This window comes from Hyla sarda, chromosome 2 (assembly GCF_029499605.1).
Source record: "Hyla sarda isolate aHylSar1 chromosome 2, aHylSar1.hap1, whole genome shotgun sequence".
In the NCBI taxonomy this organism is placed as follows: Eukaryota; Metazoa; Chordata; class Amphibia; order Anura; family Hylidae; genus Hyla; species Hyla sarda.
Window position 1 is genome coordinate 158,754,806 of NC_079190.1, and position 12,400 is coordinate 158,767,205.

At 45.1% G+C, this 12,400-nt stretch overlaps 1 protein-coding gene and 1 long non-coding RNA gene across 16 annotated transcripts in view; one reads left to right on the top strand and one right to left on the bottom strand.

The window, feature by feature from the left end:
* The window catches only part of LOC130355471 (uncharacterized), a 48,513-nt gene extending 43,512 nt beyond the window's left edge, over positions 1–5,001 (bottom strand). Inside the window, exons 1-2 of the long non-coding RNA XR_008888538.1 lie at positions 4,808–5,001; positions 3,855–3,964 (exon numbers count right to left, since the gene is read on the bottom strand). This is a non-coding gene — a long non-coding RNA (uncharacterized LOC130355471). The remainder of the gene's footprint in view (positions 1–3,854; positions 3,965–4,807) is intronic.
* MBNL2 (muscleblind like splicing regulator 2) overlaps positions 1–12,400 on the top strand; it is a 125,822-nt gene that overhangs the window by 63,425 nt on the left and 49,997 nt on the right. The gene's annotated exons all lie outside the window — the stretch shown is intronic.

Below are 12,400 nucleotides of genomic sequence, written 5' to 3' on the forward strand. Positions count from 1 at the left end.
ACGCCACAGCCTGAACCATAGGGAGTACAAGTGGGTTACCCAACATCATATCTATACGTGAAAGGGAATTGCCGCTAGCGGCCTGACAAGAGTATACGCGGGCATGGGGATGCAAATGTCGAAAAGTGTCCCTCCAACCTAGCTCCTGAACCAGGGCGCTTAGCGGAGTCGGGGAAGAGGAAGGAACAATGCCAACCCCTCTCCTATCCAGAGCCGGATCCAACACATTATTGAAGTCACCCATGCAGAGAACTCTAGCCCCTGGAAAAGAGGCAGCGAAAACTGCAGCTTGGTGGAGAACCTCCAGGGCACCAGGAGGAGGGACATAAATACCCAAGAGGACATATGGGGAATTGTCAATAAGTGAAAAAATGAAAACAAACCTGCCCTCAGAGTCAACCCGAGTGTGCCTCGCCTCCCATCTCAGGGATTTGTGTATCATAAAAGAGACTCCCCTGGAATGCGAGGTGTGGCAAGAGTGTAGCGTCCATTGCACCCAGGGCCTAGACAACCACCGAGTGTTAGGAGCAGTTAAGTGCGTCTCCTGCAAACAAACCACAGTAGGTTGGTACTTACGTATAGTGGCATACACCAGAGACCGCTTACGAGGACAGCCAAGACCCCTCACATTCCACGAAAGATACCTAACGTTCGCCATGTAGAGAGAGTGAAGCTGAAATGAAAGGGATGGTGAGAGAAGAGGAACAGGGGTAAAACGAGTACACGACGTGAAAGTAGAGGAGGGGGCAAGTAGGGAAGCGACAGAAGGGAGTGGAGGAGCAGGGAAACCACAAAGAAGGAACGCAGGGAAGAGGGAAAAAGGGCAGGCAGCCCGACCGGGACGTACACAAAACGAAACAGACACAAAACACTAGACAAAGACAAAACAAGAGGGTCATAAACAGATGCAACATGCAAAAGGCCAATGGCCTAGGGCCCAGAGAAGATGTATAATACGGGGGGAACCGTGTGAATCAAGGTCGCAGGGAAACGAGACCTCACGATCTGCCACCAGGGACAAACAGCAGCACCATCAGTTAACTAGGGTACATAAACAAGGGGAAATACGGGTGGGCCAAAATCCGGGCAATATGCTGCACAGTGTAGCGAGTATGAGCAGGTCAGAGTAACATGCAGTCCTGAGGTAGCAACCGGGCTCCAAGTCCCTTCAGCAGAGTGGTAGCGGGTCATCAGAACTGCTGCAGTCGCGGGTGTATGGCAGCAGTCACCAGTGTATTACCAGGTCCCCTGCGGGGAAGTCCAGCCTAGGGGAAGGGGATAAACGGTACAGAGAGGATGCAGAGTTCGTTGGGCACAGGACAGCATGAGGAAGGGGTCTGTATGGGTCCGGCATGAGAGGGAGCATACAGTTACTGAGGGGCAGTCCACGGGGGGGGGGAGGGGGGGGTAAGACGGTAAGATCGGGTGGGGTATCCAGGTGGGGTATGCAGGTACGGAGAGTAAAAGTCCACGGGTAAAGGTGGCAGTTGGGTGCTTCCCAGAGTGTATATGCTCAAGGGGGAGTAGGCCATGAGGGGACCGGGAGATGGGTGCAGGGGTACACCAGGGGGCCCAAAAGCAAGTCACTGTAGACAGCAGTACTCACAGTCCACCGGCAATCCGGGAGCTCCAGACAGTGCGATAAACGGCAAGGCCCAGCCGGGCCCAAATGGCGTTCAGGACCTCAGCGCCTCACATTGCGCCTCCTTGAGGCCCACTCGTCGGCCTCCTGCGGGGTAATGAAGAAGATGGCCCTCTCACCATCCACGACCCTCAGTCGGGCTGGGTACACCATGGAATAGGGTATCGCCATGTCCCTCAGCTTCCGCTTCACTGCTTGGAAGGTGGCACGCTTCTGCAGGTCCTGGGAGAAGTCAGGGAATATCGATACCGGAGACCCGTTGAAGGTGAGCTCTGGCAGGCGACGGAGCAGTCGTAAGGCGATGTCCCGGTCGTTGCAGTTCAGCATTCTGGCTAGAAGCGGCCTCGGCGGGGCCCCTGGCGGGAGGGGGCGAGTCGGGACCCGGTGTGCCCTCTCCACCGCGAAGGTGGTAGTGAACGGGGCATCAGGCAACAGCTCACGCAGCCATTTTTCGATAAAGGAGCCGGGGTCCTGTCCCTCAGAGTGCTCCGGCAGGCCAACAATTCGGAGGTTGTTCCTCCGCAGCCGGTTCTCCAGGTCGTCTGCCTTCTCTTTCCATTGCGACGCAGTGCGCTCAAGGTCTGAGATCGCTGCTGGTAAGGGCGCCACCGAGTCCTCGACTGAGGAGATACGAGCTTCAGCCTGTCTCACCCTGTCTCGGAGATTGTGCAGGTCCTGCCTGATTAGGCCAATATCAATCTTCACCTCCTCCAGCATACTCGTCAGGGAAGTTTTGCACATAGTAATGGCAGCCAGAAGTTGCGCAGATACCTCGCTTAGGGTCATCTCCCCCGGGGCAGCGGCCAGTGTAGAGGGAGTCTCAGGGCAGGAGTCAGCGACCGGCTCAGCAGGAGCGGAGGAAGAAGGCCCGGCGCCATCTTGGTCTTGGCCGCGCGCGAAACCCTGCAACTTCGCGGCTGCCGCCACACCGCTCTTATTAGCTGGCATGATGGACCCCACCGATCCACTGCGGTTCCGAAGCCTCTGAGGCAAAGTTCTGAGGTCCAGGATGGAAACAGGATGCTAAACAACACGGTTCAGAGCGGAGCTAGTTCAACATGCGTCCGTTCGGCTCAGCGTCCAGGCCACGCCCCCCTATTGAACAACCTTTTATTATTACATTTTTCACTTTTTACAGGATATAATATGCTGCAATACATGTGTACTGCAGCACAGTATAACCTGATTTGCTGCAGATACTACAGACTGCACGATCCATTCTGGGGCTCGATCTCACAGGCTTCACATCATCTGACCTCCTGCTGCCATAGCAACCAAAGGCAACCTGCGATAGTATCGCAGCGCCGCCATTGGCGAACAGGGAGAGCGCGGTGTCAACACCAAAAATCCAACACCTGGCAGCTGCGGTGGGTCCCCGGCTGTGACTGACAGCCGAGTCCCGCCGCCGATGTCCTGCGCTACCTGCGGCAGTGCAGGAGATCGCTAGGACATACGCATACATCCTATAGCAGGAAGGGGTTAAACTTACCATTTATGTCAGCACATTGCTTATCAAATTTTTCATTAAAATCTCCTTTTGGATTATGTCACAACTGTTTTGTGCAGCATTACTATACCTGCAGATTACTCCCTGTGTCCACTTACATTCAGTTTAATGGACTGAATGTAGTCTACAAGTGACTGCATTTGGTCTACTGTATTTCCAAGCATATGCTGTTATTTTGCAGAACTCATAAGTGCAGTCAGTCTACTAATGGCTCCATTCCGTCCACTGAACTGAATGTCTATGGCTCAGATTTGGAGCAGTATATGTTATATTTTCTGCCAGTATGCTGACATATACCCTGAATGTATCATACCGATAGACAGACAGAAAACGCACAACTTAGGAGATATGAGCACAGCCGAAGAAGTAATTACAAATATACATATTTTTTTATCATGTTATTACATGTTATTTTGAATAAATATTATGTTTTATTGGTTCTGTAAGACTTGTGTCTAAGTTTTTTACATTCTAAATGTTGAATATATATATAACCCTTAGCCTTAAATAACTAAGAGGACTGACAGACAAAGAAATAGAAGTCAAATATAAGGTCATTTTTTATCACTAAATCATTTATATCCTTAATGTCTAAATTAAAACAGTTTGAAGCTTGGAGAATGTGAATCATATTTATAAAGAAAAAAAGACAAATTATGTGATTTGTGAGTTTTGACCATCTGTACAATTTATTTTGGTTGTCACCTTTGAACAACTATGTTTTTCTTGAGCTGTCCCAACGCAAGTCGCAGATTGCTTCCCTCTGTTATCAGTTGTCATTGCTGGGGGAATCATTTGGCCCTTGAGCACATCCACTGTAAAAGCAGAGCATTAAAATCAGAAGGTGCCCATTTATTGACCTCAACAGTCCTCTGTGCAGTAGCTATATGACTAATAGATTCTGCTATCTCTATGTCTTCTTGGGACAGAGACTCTTTCTGTCTCTAAATGGTCTTCCGAACACAAAACAGCCCTTTATAGGCTATATTTATAAAGAGAGTCTTTGCCAACCCTCTTCATTTTTGCATCACACCAAATAAATACAGTTTCAAAAATACACACAAAAAATGCCACCATTTTAGACAGCATAGATTGGCAAGAATGTACTAGAGTATTTCACTTATTCTGAAGTGTTAGTAAAGTGAGCTACACTTAGTGAGAAGTCAGAGTTCTTAAAACTGTTATGTACTGTATATACTGAGTATAAGCCGACCCAAATATAAGCCGATGCCCCTAATTTCACCCCAAAAACCCAGGAAAAAAAAAAAAAAAAAAAAAAAAAAAAAAAAAAAAGTTATTGACTCGACTATAAGCCTAGGGTGGGAAATACATCATCCCCCATGTCATCATCCCCCCCTGTCATCATCCAGACCCCCGTCATTAACACCCCCATCATCATCACCCTGTCATCATCACCCTGTCATTATCACCCCCGTCATCATCACCCTGTCATTTTCACCGCCTGTCAATCCCTTCTCAGTAGTCTTCAACCTGCGGACCTCCAGATGTTGCAAAACTACAACTCCCAGCATTCCCGGACAGCCATCAGCTGTCAGGGAATGCTGGGAGTTGTAGTTTTGAAACATCTGGAGGTCCGCAGGTTGAAGACCACTGCGGCCTTCATCATCATCCAGACCCCCTTTTAGTTTTCTACTCACCTCCCCTCGGTGGGAAGGAAGGGTGAGCTGGTCCGGGCCATCTATGCTGCAGGGACCGTCCGGTGGGGAGGGTTAGTCGTTACGGGCTGTCCATTTTCACCGAGAGGCCCTCTTCTACACTCCGGGCCGGCCCCGGACTAGTTACGTTGCCTTGACGACGACGCACAGGGACGTTCATGTGCAGGGACATCTGCTGTGCACGGACGTCCCTGTGAGTCGTTGTCAAGGCAACGTCACTAGGCCGGTCTGGATGATGACGAAGGCTGCAGTGGTCTTCAACCTGCGGACCTCCAGATGTTTCAAAACTACAACTCCCAGCATGCCCGGCCAGCCAATGGCTGTCCGGACATGCTGGGAGTTGTAGTTTTACAACATCTGGAGGTCCGCAGGTTGAAGACCACTGAGAAGGGATTGACAGGCGGAAAGTTCACTCGAGTATAAGCCGAGGGGGGCGTTTTCAGCACGAAAAATCGTGCTGAAAAACTCGGCATATACTCGAGTATATACGGTATATTGACACTTATGAAACTATCATAAGTACTGAGCATGACAAACGGTTTTATTCACACAGCACACAGCATATTCACACCATCTTATACTGGATGTCTTATCTGGATGTCTGGTTTTAAACTAAATGTATAACCACACTTATTGCCCTTTGGCTTTACATTACTTCTACTTGATGCACAGATTAATAGTTATTTTCCAACTTAATAAATTATTCTTTGGGAGGAATGTAAGACTTCTTTATTTTCTCCTTAACGTCAGATCAGACACAAAGCTGACTCAGAAGATATATGCTCAGTAGGATAAAGTAGACTGCCCATGAGAAGCTTAGCTATCTGATACATGGAGATCTGTTAATATACTGAAATAAAGCCGAGGCTGCCATCTGTCAGGATGTTGTCTTGTTCAGCACCTCATTTTGGCATACATTCAAGGCATATCCTCAAACAGCAATATGGAAAAGTGTTGGAGAACATGCCATAAATGGACGCCAGAGGTGGCACCAGCATGAACAGTTCTCCTATAGGTTTTCTTGTTTACTATTATTTCAACAAAGGGAATCAAACACCAACACGTTCACGTCAAATGATTCATTCATGCTAACATGTTAACCCTTTATGTTCTTTCTATAATGGCTTTGTATGGTCTAGTCTCTGACATCATGTCAAACATTAAACTGGACAATGGTGAAAACATTATGCTGTGGGATGCAAAGAACTGGGAGTTTAGCACTACACAAGCCCCATACGCAAGACTTTTCACAGCATTGTCCTTTCATCCAGAGATATGCATTCCTCTGAAGAATTTACAACATTTATTCCTCCGCAGAATAATTTATAGGTTGTAATTTCAGTGACCATTTACTGCATTAACTTGGGAAGTTTAAAAGCTGTGTTTTGGGACCGTTAACAGGAGGCCCATAGAGTTGCTATATAGTCATATAACTGATGAGCCCAAAAAATCCCTCTGTCACAAGAAGACATCAGCATTGCAAAATGCTGTAAGGAAGCTTGTGCAGATTTTGCATTGGGGCCAGGAGTCTCCAGTTACTGGTATGTTGATTTGTCTTTATACTTTATTTCTATACATTTTGGTTTTAAATGTATGCCCTCAGATCGAAAGCTTTGTTTCTAACATCGTATACAATAAATAAACAATGTTGGTGCATTATTTTATGCCACATCTTATTTGTTTTTTATATACAAAATACTGTTACCAAAACAGAGCATGAGCTTATACTCGGTGTTGTATCATCAAACTTTGCATAAATCATCGATGTTACAAGTAAATATGAAAAAAAAACTTTGTATCTCAGCTTATAAAATGCCTCTTTATCCACTTATAAGGCTCCTTTCCATCTCCCTTCCTCCTAAACTTATAATTCATGCTAAAAAATGCTGAAATCCATCTTAGAACTATCATCTTACTGAGAGATCAGGTTAAAGGGGTTAACCAGGAAAAAACATTTTTATGTATATCAACTGGCTCCAGAAAGTTAAACAGATTTGTAAATTACTTCTTTAAAAAATCTTAATCCTTTCAGTACTTATGAGCTGCTGAAGTTGAGTTGTTCTTTTCTGTCTAAGTGCTCTCTGATGACACCTGTCTCGGGAACTGTCCAGAGTAGAAGCAACACCCCATAGCAAACCTTTTCTACTCTGTGCAGTTCCCAAGACAAGCAGAGATATCAGCAGAGAGCACTGTTGCCAGACAGAAAAGAACAACTCAACTACAGCAGCTGATAATTATTGCAAGAATTAAGATTTTTTTAATAGAAGTAATTTAGAAATCTGTTTAACTTTCTGGAGCCAGTTTATGTAAGAAAAAAAAAGTTTGTTTCCTGGAATACCCCTTTAACCTGTTGGGGACGGAGGGCGTACCTGTATGCCCTTGCCCACTACCTCTTCTATAACGCGGGGCCATACCGTGGCCCCATGTCATAGTGGGTCGGGCCTGGCCTCTAACAACAAGACCCGTGGCTTATAGCGCGCGGCACTGATCGCGGTGCCCTTAGCTATTAACCCTTTAGACGCAGCATTGAAAGTTGAATGCCACGTCTAAAATGAAAGTTAACGAATGCCGGTTAGCTCAGGGGGCTGTTCGAGATTGCCGCGGCATCCCGAACAGCTGTAGGACAGCAGGAGGGTCCCTTACTTTCCTCCTCGCTCTCCGATCGCCGAATGACTGCTCAGTGCCTGAGATCCAAGCATGAGCAGTCAAGCGGCAGAATCATTGATCAATGGTTTCCTATGAGAAACCATTGATCAATGTAAAAGATCAGTGTGTGCAGTGTTATAGCCCCCTATGGAAGCTATAGCATTGCAAAAAAAAAAAGTGAAAAAAAAAAAGTTAATAAAGGTCATTTAACCTCTTCCCTAATAAAAGTTGAATCACCCCCCTTTTACCATTTAAAAAAAACTGTGTAAATAAAAATAAACATATGTGATATCGCCGTGTGCGAAAATGTCCTGATTATAAAAATATATCATTAATTAAAATGCACGGTCAATGGCGTACGCGCAAAATAATTCCAAAGTCCAAAATAGTGTATTTTTGGTCACTTTTTATATCATCAAAAAAATTTATAAAAAGCGATCAAAAAGTCCAGTCAATGCAAAAATGGTACCACTAAAAACTTCAGATCACGACGCAAAAAATTAGCCCTCATACCACCCCGTACGCGGAAAAATAAAGAAGTTATATGGGTCAGAAGATGACAATTTTAAACATTAAAATTTTCCTGCATGTAGTTATGATTTTTTATGACAAAATCAAACCTATATAAGTGATATATAATTTTAATCGTATGGACCTACAGATTAAGGTGTAATTTTTAGCAAAAAATATACTGTGTAGAAACTGAGGGCCACAAAAGTTACAAAATGGCGTTTTTTTTTCAATTTTGTATCACAATGATAGTTTTTTTTTCGTTTCGCCGTAGATTTTTGGGTAAAATGACTGATGTCATTACAAAGCAGAATTGGTGGCGCAAAAAATAAACCATCATATGAATTTTTATGTGCAAAATCGAAAGGGTTATGATTTTTAAAAGATAAGGAGGAAAAAACTAAAGGGTAAAAACCCTCTGTCCCCAAGGGGTTAATTTCTCTCCAAAGATCTCTTAGGCCTGGGGTGGGAGAAGGAGATAGCTGCAGAAAGGAAAAGAAAGACACACAGATGCAGTCTAAATCTCCAGTGTTATAGGGGTAGGATCTGCATTTTTTTTTTAATCAGAAAATGTTATTAAAATTTTATGTATAAAACAAACATCACACAAAAACAAAAAACTTACATAGACCAAGAAAAAAAAAATTACCCCATCCCACCCTCACAGAAACACCCTCCCCCCCCTCCCCCCGTGTCCTTTCATTACAGTAGGGAATACCAGAACGAGATCATGAGAAATAATGCAGTAAAATACAATAAATCATCCCACATATAAGAAGCAAGGTCAAGGCAAAAATCATATGCACATATACAGTATAAGCTGTACATGGGAACAAGTGTAATATCAAACAACACTAAAGAGGACATAGGAGTTCTCCGCAAATAAGTGGATGGCAAACCAGGGGTATCGATCCAAGGTCCCCAAATGTACTCAAATTTATGTAAAGCTTTTTCTTTATGTAAGGCTTTTCAGTCCCACATCACATGAAGCAAGTAAGCATCGGGCAAAGAACAACGGGGACAGCAGGAATCCGGCCGTACCCCAATCCTTTGCAGAAATGCGGGAGTATGATACACCCGATGTAGTAGAAAAGTTTGGGACACCCAGTGGGCCTCCAACATGGCAAGCCGTGGGGTCATAGTTAAAATCTGTTTCCACTGCTCATCCAATATGGGACCCATATCCACCTCCCATTTATTCTTAATACTCAAGGATAGGCCTCATGATATGAGTACAGCAATTCCCTATACAGCACAGAGATTCCACAAATGATAAATTACTTCAAAATCTGCCCATCATACACTTGGGAGAGATACAAAATCCCATGGATAATCCAAAGGGGGATGTCAGGTAACGAACATAGTTCTGATAGACTAGGATTATGCCAAAGGGGAGAATTTGTAACAAAAACAGGATAGTGCATTAGAGTCCTATATTTCATCCACACCTTACGAATAAGGATAAAGGTAGGAGGGAGGTCTGGGGGTCGAGTCTGAGCAGCTGTTTCCAGCAGATAAATAGGGGTCACTTTACCAATGTGCCTGGAGACGCCCCATAGTAGCAAATTGCGCCAATCCCTTCAACTGTTGAACTTGTGAAACTAAAAAGTATAGCCAAGGATTTAGAATAGACAAACTACCCGCCTCTTTGCCACACTGCAATGTTTCATAACGGCTCCTAGCCGGCTTGCCATTCCAAATAAGCTCCCTAAACAAGGACTGAATTCTAAGAAAATATTTCATAGGAATCCAGACAGGGGTGTTATGTAAAATATACAACAACTGGGGCATAAGAACCATTTTAACTAAGTTAGATCTACTGATCATGGAGAGGGGAAGTTTACGCCAAGTAACTACTTTACAAGAACTACGGTCTAGCAGCGGAACAAGATTGAGAGCAACGTATTCTGAGGGGAGGGCAGTAACATACACTCCCAGATATTTAAATTGTGCAACTACAGGAAGGCCAACCCTAGCGAAAACTGATATAGAAGGTAGGGGGTCAAGAGGAAGGATTGTGGATTTGTCCCAATTGCTAGATGGGACGGAGTAACTACCAAATAATTCTATAAGGACCATCAAAGGGGGCAAGGAATGCCCTACATCTCCTAGGAAGAGAAGCATATTGTCTGCATAAAGGGCAATATGTTCTTCCAAGTCCCCATAATAGAAGCCTTTAAATTCTGTTGATGCCCTAATTAGTTCCGCCAGGGCTCTATTGCTATGGCAAAAGGAAATGGGGACAGGGGGCACCCCTGGTGTGTACCTCGACCGAGGGGAAAGGAGTGAGAAAGCAGGCCATTAGCCCAAATTCTAGCACAAGGGGCAGCATACAAAAATTGTACCCACATCAAAAACTTAGGCCCAAATCCCATGTGGCGCATAACACTCCACAGGAAGTTCCACTCAACGCTGAAAAACTTTGACAGCATCGAGTGAAAGCACAGCCGTACAAACAGCATCTTCAGGCTGCAGTTGGAAATTCAGAAAAAGCCTCCTGATATTATCGGCCATCGATTTACCGGGCATAAACCCCGTCTGATCCTGATGCACCAAAGTAGTAATGACCCTTAAGAGATGGTTAGCAAAGACCTTCGCTATTAACGTTACATCAGAGCACAGCAGGGATATTGGTCTATATGAGCCCGCTGAAAGCGTGTGTTTACCGGGTCTAACATAGACCCAGGCAAGCCCTCCCCTTCCGCCGCAGCTTTCAAAACCCCCAGCAACCGGGGCAACAAAATATCCTGATATTGTTTAAGATACTCGTTGGGGAGTCCATCGACACCCGGTGACTTCTCAAATAGCAAGGCCCCCAGCGCACTCTCTAATTCTTCAAGAGTAACAGGCCCAACTAAAAGATCCCTCTGGGTCTGCGACAGGGCTGGGAGCGAAATGCCAGAAGCAAACTGGTCAATAGCAGCAAGGTCATGTGTCAGTTTAGAGGAATATGTCTCCTCATAAAAGGAGACCAAGACATTCAAAATGTCCGCATCATCCTGGACAACAGTCCCGACACTATCACAGAGGCAAGGGATAGAGGCGGATCCCTCCTGAGCTTCAATAGTACGAGCCAGCAGTCGGCCCGTACTCTCGCCACTCTCAAAATAGCGCTGCTGTTGAAAGAAATGCTTGTTACCTGCCATCTGCAACAAATGGGAGTCTAACAGAGTCTGCAAAGATTGCCAACTATCTCTATTCAGACCAGAAGGGTCACTGAGAAACTGTTGTTCCGCCAGGAGCACTTGTTGCCACAAGGAGGTTTGAATCACCCTATTCTTAGACTTACATGTGGTAACATCCCTGATAAAAATGCCCCGTACATAAGCCTTCAATGAATCTCATATGGTACTCACCGAAGCAGTCCCAGCATTGATCTGTACAGAGGCACTTTGAAAACTATATGGCCAAAAGATGCATCAAGGCCCAGAAAGTCCCAGGCAGGCCTGCAGGACCAAAATTAATACACATAGTCCACAGAGGAACCTGAGGTGTGGGAGCGCCGTATTTGCGCCTCATGTATATCCAGCCATTCCGCAGCCGCCACAGAGGAGTCAAACATATGGGTAGTTCCTAGAGAAACTACACGGAGGCGTGCAGGTTATAGTATAGAGTACATCACATTTGGTCGCAGGCACCACTTATAGCGGGTCAGCCCAGCATCTAACAACGGCCTGGACCCGTGGCCTATAGCGTGCGGTACGCTATTAACTCTTTAGACGCGGCGTTCAAAGTTGATTGCCGCGTCTAAAGTGAAACTAAACTACCCCCGGCTTGCTCAGTGGGCTGTTGGGGACCGTCGCAGTGAAATCGCGGCATCCTGAACAGCTGTAGGACACGAGAAGGGTCCCCCTACCTGCCTCCTGGTGTCTGATCGCCGAATGACTGCTCAGTGCCTGAGATCCAGGCATGAGCAGTCAAGCGGCAGAATCATCAATCAATAGTTTCCTATGAGAAACCATTGATCAATGTAAAAGATCCTTGTGTGCAGTGTTATAGCCACCTATGGGGGCTATAACATTGCAAAAAAAAAAAACTGAAAAAAAGTTAATAAAGATCATTTAACCCCTTCCCTAATAAAAGTTGGAATTACCCCCTTTTCCCATAAAAAAAACGGTGTCAGTAAAAATAAACATATGTGGTATCGCCGCGTGCAGAAATGTCCGAATTATAAATTTATATCGTTAATTAAACCGCATGATTAATGGTTTACGCGCAAAAAAAAATTCCAAAGTCCAAAATTGTGTATTTTTGGTCACTTTTTATATCATGAAAAAATTCATAAAAAGTGATCAAAAAGTCCAATCAATACAAAATCGGTACCACAAAAAACTTCAGATCACGGCGCAAAAATGAGCCTCATACCGCCCCGTACGTGAAAAAATAAAAAAGGTATAGGGGTCAGAAGATGACAATTTT